Source organism: Mercurialis annua, linkage group LG3 (assembly GCF_937616625.2).
Source record: "Mercurialis annua linkage group LG3, ddMerAnnu1.2, whole genome shotgun sequence".
Taxonomy (NCBI): domain Eukaryota; kingdom Viridiplantae; phylum Streptophyta; class Magnoliopsida; order Malpighiales; family Euphorbiaceae; genus Mercurialis; species Mercurialis annua.
This window is the reverse complement of record NC_065572.1, coordinates 28,837,519-28,846,467: the sequence shown is the minus strand read 5'-3', so window position 1 is coordinate 28,846,467 and position 8,949 is coordinate 28,837,519. Positions and strand designations below refer to the sequence as shown.

Below are 8,949 nucleotides of genomic sequence, written 5' to 3'. Positions count from 1 at the left end.
GTGAAACGTTTGGTTTTGTTTCGTAACGTTTGTAAACGTTTGCCTTAAATCGCTAAAAAGGTGAAACGTATGTTAACATTTGATTTGAATTCTAAATAGGTGAAACATTTGGATTTGTTTCGTAACATTTGTAAATGTTTGGCTTAAATTACTAAAAATGTGAAACGTTTTAAACGTTTGGTTTAAATTGCTAAAATGGTGAAACACATCGATTTATTTCGTAACATTTGTAAACGTTTGGCCTAAATTGCTAAAAAGTTGAAACGCTTGGATTTGTTTCGTAACGTTTGTAAACATTTGGCTTAAATCGCTAAAAAGGTGAAACGTTTGGATTTGTTTTGTAAGGGTTGTAAACGTTTGGCTTAAATCGATAAAAAAGGGAAACGTTTGGTTTTGTTTCTTAACCTTTGTAAACGTTCGGCTTAAATCGCTAAAAAGGTGAAGCTGTTGGATTTGTTTCGTAACATTTTAAACGTTTGGATTTGTTTCGAATTGTTATGATTTGTTCGTACCATTTTTAAATGTTTGGTTTCAATCAGTAAAATAGTGAAACGTTTCGATTTGTTTCGGTACCTTTGTAAATGTTTGGCTTAAATCACTAAAAATGTGAAACGTCTAGATTTGTTTGGTAACGTTTACAAACGTTTGGTTTTGTTTCATAACGTTTATAAACGTTTGGCTTAAATCGCTAAAATGGGAAAACATTTGGTGTTGTTTTGTAGCGTTTGTAAATGTTTGGATTTGTTTCGTAACGTTTTAAACGTTTGTTTTGTTTCGTAACGTTTGTAAACGTTTGGCTTAAATCGCTAAAAAGGTGAAATGTTTAGTTTTGTTTCGTAATGTTTGTAAATATTTGGCTTAAATCGCTTAAAAGGTGAAATGTTTGGATTTTTTTCGTAACGTTTGTAAACGTTTGGCTTAAATCGCTAAAAAGGTGAAACAATTGGATTTGTTTTGTAACTTTTGTAAATGTATGGCTTAAATCGCTAAAAAGGTGAAACGTTTGGTTTTGTTTCGTAACGTTTGTAAACGTTTGGCTTAAATCCCTCAATACGTGAGACGTTTGGTTTTGTTTCGTAACGTTTGTAAACGTTTGGATTTTTTCGTTACGTTTTAAACGTTTGGTTTTGTTTCGTAATGTTTGTAAATGTTTGGCTTAAATCGCTAAAAAAGTGAAACGTTTGGTTTTGTTTCGTAACGTTTGTAAACGTTTGGCTTAAATCACTAAAAAGGTGAAACGTTTGGTTTTGTTTCGTAACGTTTGTAAACATTTTGATTTGTTTCGTAACGTTTTAAACGTTTGGTTTTTTTTTGTAACATTTGTAAACGTTTGGATTTTTTTCGTAATGTTCGTTTCGTAACGTTTAAAGGTTTGGTTTTGTTTCGTAATGATTGTAAATGTTTGGCTTAAATCGCTAATAAAGTGAAACGTTTGGTTTTGTTTTGTAACATCTGTAAACGTTTCGCTTAAATTGCTAAAAAGGTAAAACGTTTGGTTTTGTTTCGTAACGTTTGTAAACGTTTCGATTTGTTTCGTAAAGTTTTCAACGTTTGGTTGTTTCGTAACGTTTGTAAACGTTTGGCTTAAATCGCTAAAAATGTGAAACGTTTGGTTTCTTTTCGTATTGTTTGTAAACGTTTGGCTTAAATCGCTAAAAAGTTGAAACATTTGGATTTGTTTCCTAACGTTTGAAAAAGTTTTGGTTCAATCGCTAAAAAGGTGAAACGTTTGGATTTGTTTCGTGACGTTTGTAAACGTTTGGCTTAAATCGTTAAAAATGTGAAACGTTTGGTTTTGTTCTGTAACGTTAGTAAAAGTTTTGCTTAAATTGCTAAAATGGTGAAACGCTTGTATTTGTTTCGTAACGTTTGTAAACGTTTGTCTTAAATTGCTATAAAGGTTAAACGCTTGGATTTGTTTCAAAACGTTTGTAAACGTTTGTCTTAAATCGCTAAATTGGTGAAACGTTTTGTTTTGTTTCATAATGTTTGTAAACGTTTGGCTTAAATTGCTAAAAAGGCAAAACGTTTGGATTTGTTTCATAACGTTTGTAAGCGTTTTGGTTCAATCAATAAAAAGGCGAAACGTTTGGATTTCTTTCGTAGCGTTTGTAAACATTTGGCTTAAATCGCTAAAAATGTGAAACGCTTGGTTTTGATTAGTAACGTTGGTAAACGCTTGGCTTAAAGTGATAAAAAGGTGAAACGCTTTGATTTGTTTCGTAACGTTTGTAAACGTTTGGCTAAAATCGCTAAAAAGGTGAAACGTTTGGTTTTGTTTCGTAACGTTGGTAATCGCAAAAGAGATGAAACGTTTCGATTTGTTTCTTAACGTTTGTAAACTTCTGGCATAAATTGGTATAAAGGTGAAACGTTTGGTTTAAATCACTAAAAAGGGGAAACATTTGGTTTTATTTTGTAACGTTTGTAAACGTTTGGCTTAAATTGCTATAAAGGTGAAACTCTTGGATTTGTTTTGTAACGTTTGGATTTGTTTCGTAACGTTTGTATACATTTGGCTTAAATCGCGAAAAAGGTGAAACGTACGGTTTTGTTTCGTAACGTTTCTAAACGTTTGGATTAAATCGCTAAAAAGGTGAAACATTTAGATTTTTTTCGTAGTGTTTCTAAACGTTTGGCTTAAATTGCTAAAAAGCTGAAACACTTGGATTTGTTTCGTAACATTTGTAAACGTTTGGCTTATATTGCTAAAAAGGTGAAACACTTGGTTTTGTTTTGTAACGTTTGTAAAGGTTTGGCTTAAATCGCTAAAAAGGTGAAATATTTGGATTTGTTTCATAACGTTTTAAACGTTTTGCTTAAATTGCTAAAATGGGGAAACGCTTGGATTTTTTTCGTAACGTTTGTAAACATTTGGCATAAATCGCTAAAAAAGTTAAACGCTTGGATTTGTTTCGTAACCTTTGTATACGTTTGGCTTAAATCGCTAAAAAGGTGAAACGTTTGACATTTCGTTGCGTTTGTAAACGTTTGGCTTAAATTGCTAAAAATGTGAAACGCTTGGATTTGTTTCCTAACGTTTGTAAACGTTTGGCTTAAATTGCTAAAAAGGTGAAAGGCATGGATTTGTTTCGTTACGTTTGTAAACGTTTGGCTTAAATTGTTAAAAAGGTGAAACTTTTAGATTTGTTTCGTAACGTTTTAAACGTTTGGTTTTGTTTCGTAACATTTGTAAATGTTCGGCTTAAATCACTAAAAATGTGAAACGTTTGTATTTGTTTCCCAAGGTTTGTAAATGTTTTTCTTAAATCGCTAAAAACATTAAACGTTTGGATTTGTTTCGTAACGTTTGTAAACGTTTGGCTTAAATTGCTAAAAAGGTGACACATTTGGATTTGTTTCGTAACCTTTGTAAACGTTTGGGTTAGATCGCTAAAAAGGTGAAACGTTTGGTTTTGTTTCATAACCTTTATAAACGTTCGACTTAAATCGCTAAAAAGGTGAAACGTTTGGGTTTCTTTTGTAACGTTTGTAAACATTTTGCTTAAATTGCTAAAAAGGTTACACGTTTGGATTTTTTTCGTAACCTTTGTAAACGTTTGGCTTAGATAGCTAAAAAGGTGGAAAGTTTGGATTAGTTTCTTAACGTTTGTAAACTTTTGGCATAAATCGCTAAAAAGGTGAAACGTTTGGATTTGTTTCGTAACGTTTGCAAACGTTTAGCTTAAATCGCTAAAAAGGTGAAAGGTTTTGATTTTATCCGTAATGTTTGTAACCGTTTGGCTTAAATCGCTAATAAGGAGAAAAGTTAGGATTTGTTCCGTAACATTTGACAATGTTTGGCTTAAATCGCAAAAAAGGTGAAACGTTTGGTTTTGTTTTGTAACGTTTGTATACGTTCGGCTTAAATCGCTAAAAAGGTGAAATGCTTGGATTTGTTTGGTAACGTTTGTAAACGTTTGGCTTAAATCGCTAAAAAGATGAAACATTTGGATTTTTCTCGTAACGTTATTAAACGTTTTGCTCAAATTGCTAAAAATGTGAAATGTTTAGATTTGTTTCGTAATGTTTTAAACGTTTGGTTTAAATTGCTAAAAAGGTGAAACGCTTGGATTTGATTCGTAACGTTTGTAAACGTTTGGCTTAAATTGCTAAAAAGTTGAAACTCTTGGATTTGTTTCATAACGTTTGTAAACGTTTGACTTAAATCGCGACAAAAGGTGAAACGTTTGGTTTTGTTTTATAATGTTTGTAAACGTTTGGCTAAAATCGCTAAAAAGGTGCAACGTTTGGTTTTGTTTCGTAACGTTTGTAAGCGTTTGGCTTAAATGGCTATAAAGGTGAAACGCTTGGATTTGTTTCGTAACGTTTGTAAACATTTGGATTTGTTTCGTTACGTTTGTATACGTTTGGCTTAAATCGCTAAAAAGGTGAAACGTTTGACAATTCATAACGTTTGTAAACGTTTGGCTTAAATTGCTAAAAAATGTGAAACGCTTGGATTTGTTTCCTAACGTTTGTAAACGTTTGGCTTAAATTTCTAAAAAGGTGAAAGGCTTGGATTTGTTTCGTTACGTTTGTAAACGTTTGACATAAATTGTTAAAAAGGTGAAACGTTTAGATTTGTTTCGTAACATTTTAAACGTTTGGATTTGTTCCGTAACGTTTGTAAATGTTTGGCTTAAATCACTAATAAGAAGAAACGTTTGGATTTGTTCCGTAACATTTGAAAATGTTTGGCTTAAATTGCAAAAAAGGTGAAACGTTTGGTTTTGTTTCGTAACGTTTGTATACGTTCGGCTTAAATCGCTAAAAAGGTGAAATGCTTGGATTTGTTTGGTAACGTTTGTAAACGTTTGACTTAAATCGCTAAAATGGTGAAACGTTTGGATTTTTCTTGTAACGTTTTTAAACGTTTTGCTCAAATTGCTAAAAATGTGAAATGTTTAGATTTGTTTCGTAGTGTTTTAAACATTTGGTTTAAATTGCTAAAAAGGTGAACCGCTTGGATTTGATTCGTAACGTTTGTAAACGTTTGGCTTAAATTACTAAAAAGTTGAAACTCTTGGATTTGTTTCGTAACGTTTGTAAACTGCCACGACCCAATTTCATGAATCGTGGCCGGCGCTAGGGTATGGGTATGGTTGTACCAAAACCCGTAGCAAGCCTCGCAGAAATCAAATAAACATTTAAACCTGTAGAAAACTGCTCGGGGGCAACCGAGACTCCAACCTAGGTCTAGCAATTTATAATACAGTTCAAATATAAATAACTTAAATATCTTAAATGTTCAACAACATGCCTTATATATAACAATATCGTAATCCGGAGTAATCATGCCAAATATAAATAATCGAATATATCGACAATTCCAAAGTGTAATATCAGATGTAATAAATAAACTAGTTCTACTGCGGTCAAAGAGTTCGAAAACAGTAACTAGTTAAATAACATAAAAACCTCCGAAGAATCAAAAGAATCGGAGTGGACCAGCTTTCAAATCATAAACCTGGAAAATTTGGGAAAACAACGGGGTCAGATATACTGAGATGAGTTCGCAATACTATTTACATTTATTAAGTTTAAAACCCTTAAATCAAAACAGTTTATACTAATATAGTGTGATTATGGAAAACAGTATTGAAATGATCCCAGCGTAAGTATGACATAGCATACCGATAAACCCAGAGTGGACGGGAACAAATCCTCGTCATATATATATATATAACAGCGTAAGCAAGACATTAGTCTGCCGTTTCCCAGAGTACTTACCGGTGCACACAATATCGATACAAGCCTATCGAGTAGCTCGTTTCAATCCAGATCCATAATCGCTTAAAACAGTTCAAAAGCATTTATAATATTAAAAATAAATTGCGGTACTTAATAAAGCGGTAAATAGCACTACAAACTCACTGCTTGCTTATCCACGTAAATCTTGGCAAACAGCTAACCCTGCGTAGACTCCGAAGCACGAGCAGTCGACGGGTCTAAAACAATGTATATGTTAAAATCTGAACAACCCCTAACTCTAAGATTACTAGACACCATATAGGACTAGCATCTTAACACAACCAAAGATCAACATTCGAAACACAGTAATCCCAAAGCCAAAGTACATACATATCCAACCAATACAATAACTAGTTAAGTTTAGGTGAGTTCTCGTTTTCAAAAAACAATCCAGAGTAATATAATTCAATAACACCTTTTCGAAATCCAACATATCCCAGAGTAGTGTGTTAGCCATATATCAACTATATGCTTAACACAACATGTCGGGCGACACAAGTCTAACCCGACCCAACCAGAGTAAAATCCAAAGTTAAATCCTTTAAAATGAAACCAATGTATTTGAAAACAAGGAACTCACTATAAGCTTAACCAAAATTCAAACCAATACCACAAATAGCAACAATAACCAATAGACTGTCAACACTTGACAATTCCACCTGGAGTTCATATTTCTCAATTAAAACACATTAAGTGTAAATAAACATGACTCCAAAACACATTGAAATGATAAACTCAGATCTGAACTGCACACTTAGATAGCCTTTAAAACCATTGTAAAATAATTCTACCTTAAATGCCATAACAACAATTTGTTATCCAAATAACCCAAGGTAAACAAACATCCTTTATATACTCAAATGATTTCCAGTCATATGTAAATATTCTTAAAACAACGTTTTATTCCAATTAAAACCACCTTTAACATATAATCTAGCCTTAGTCAATTATATCCAATCACCCAAAGTAGGAATTTCCCATTAACAATCTTTTAACCTTCAAAATAACATTTTCAACTTTTAGTTTAAAGTTCAAAACAGAATTAAATTCCACAACTTAACCCAAGTGATACATTGTTTCATTTAAACGATTCCTCCAATCACCCAATGTATTGTTAAACATCTAACAACCTATGATTCATTTACTTTGAAATTTCCAGATTTTTAATAAAGGCTTAAAACAGAATTATAAATCAGAACGACAGCAACTCCATATAAACCTTCAATCAAACAAGTATTCCAATCATCCAATGTATAGCCAACATCAATAAGTCACAACCAATACACATAGATTATTTCCAGAATTTCAAATCAAAGCAAAACAGAAAATATAAAGCCAAAACACTCAAGTATAGATTCATACAACAATTTAGCAATCTCTACACCATATAAGAAGGGATTAGAACCACATACCTCTTGATTAGACTAAGAACAATAAAACCCAGAAATCAATCCACCCAAATCAGCCAAGGATTAAAATTGAGAGGAATGTTGATAGGAATGAGTTAGAATATGACTCCAGCCGTTTTAGGGTTTTAAAAGTCGAAGGAAAAGAGTTTAGGTCTAATAAGGGGTCTTTAAATAGAAAAACAGCGAACTGAACAGTGCAAGTTCGCGCCCGCTAAGTATAGTTCGCACCCGCTAACTTCAACAGCATTAGTTAGCGACCGCTAACTATAGTTCGCGCCCGCGAACTCAATAAGAACACGATCCGACCGACCAGATTTTAGTAAATCCTCAACATATCCGAACGGCGGCCCGATCCGACGGTGCAATTGGGAGATATGGACATTTTACTAAAGCATGTCATATCAAGAAAACACATAAACACTTATTCGATAAGGCTCAGAACCTAATCAAAACAACACACCGAAGGTTATGAAAACCAAATCATGGTTTCAAGGAACCAAACCACCAAGGACCAACCCGAAACACATCGAAAAAATCATCGGAACAAGCCGGAAAAACACGGGGTATTACATTCTCCCTAACTTATATAAAATCCGTCCTCGAATTTAAAACATAAAAACAACCCACGTAAAACATAACATAATATTACATAAAAGCCGAACAATAAAAAAAAAACGCACATCACCAACGTGAAAATGCATAAACAAGATACCCCAAGTAACCAATGAAGGTAAAATATAAAAATTCAACAAAACGAGTTATGTCTCCCAAGTAGATTTCTCAAATGAGTGATCAACCCAACTGGACCATAGCAATACCTTTACTCATCAACCTATGCACTTGCATAAACACAACTTAACAAGTTGTACCTCAAAAGATAACTCAAAACACCACTTACATAAATCAACAAACTCAAATCGACACAACGCACATGTGCGCAAAATTATAAATTTGGCAGTTCGGTGCTCCAAACTATTACTTGATTAAACAAAATATAAACCTCCAAGATTATTTAACTATAAACATTAAACATGCTCACAAGGGAGGTTACCAAAACTCGCTTGAGTTTTAACAGCTATCATAACAACCTTAACAATGTGCAAGGACAAGCTCGAAACTCAAATTGTAATTCTTACAATACTAAAATCTAACACTTCAAAATGGAAATCTTGAAATCCTCATTAATAACATCAAGCAACTCTCGCCACCTACTTAACATGCCTACACCTATTTGTTGGTAGTTTGTGCCCTAGGGCCATTTTGTATTTATTCTTGTATAAACAAATCCCATTGGCAATGATATATATGTTTTTATTTGAACTAAGTGTCTCATCAACTAAGTGTTTATTTAATACATATTGTCCTTATCACATTGTGATAGAATCTATTCTTAAGGTAGTAAGAATATGAGTGACAGATTCTATTATACAAGTGATCTAAATAATCGTTCACGATCGATGGGGTCCTACGAATAAGGGCATCGCATTATCCCGAAAAGATCGTCACCTCTGTTTATTCTCCTGATTAGTAAAGAGTTACTAATTATAGGAAGTAGCGAGTCTCATACTACTTGATGGGGATCAGAATAAACATGTGGACACTCAAGGTGTTGAGTGAGTCGAACAAGTGACGCTAGATGACTTATACATGGTAATTCATTAAAGTCAATTTAATGTCATCTAGTTCATAATTGTACATATGTCCTTTGACTTGCGGTGACACTATCTTGTATATAGGTGATTAGAGTTTGATACTCCTTAACTCTAAATCTTTCATGAGCTAGAGC

At 33.1% G+C, this 8,949-nt stretch overlaps 1 long non-coding RNA gene across 1 annotated transcript; it reads right to left on the bottom strand.

Annotated features, from left to right (window-relative positions):
• Window positions 1–5,248: 5,248 nt before the first annotated feature.
• LOC126671699 (uncharacterized) lies at window positions 5,249–6,421 on the bottom strand. Its single transcript, XR_007639084.2, has 2 exons — window positions 5,878–6,421; window positions 5,249–5,470 (listed from the first exon to the last, which is right to left on the bottom strand). It is a non-coding gene; the product is annotated as an uncharacterized LOC126671699 (long non-coding RNA).
• Between the last annotated feature and the right edge of the window lie 2,528 nt (window positions 6,422–8,949).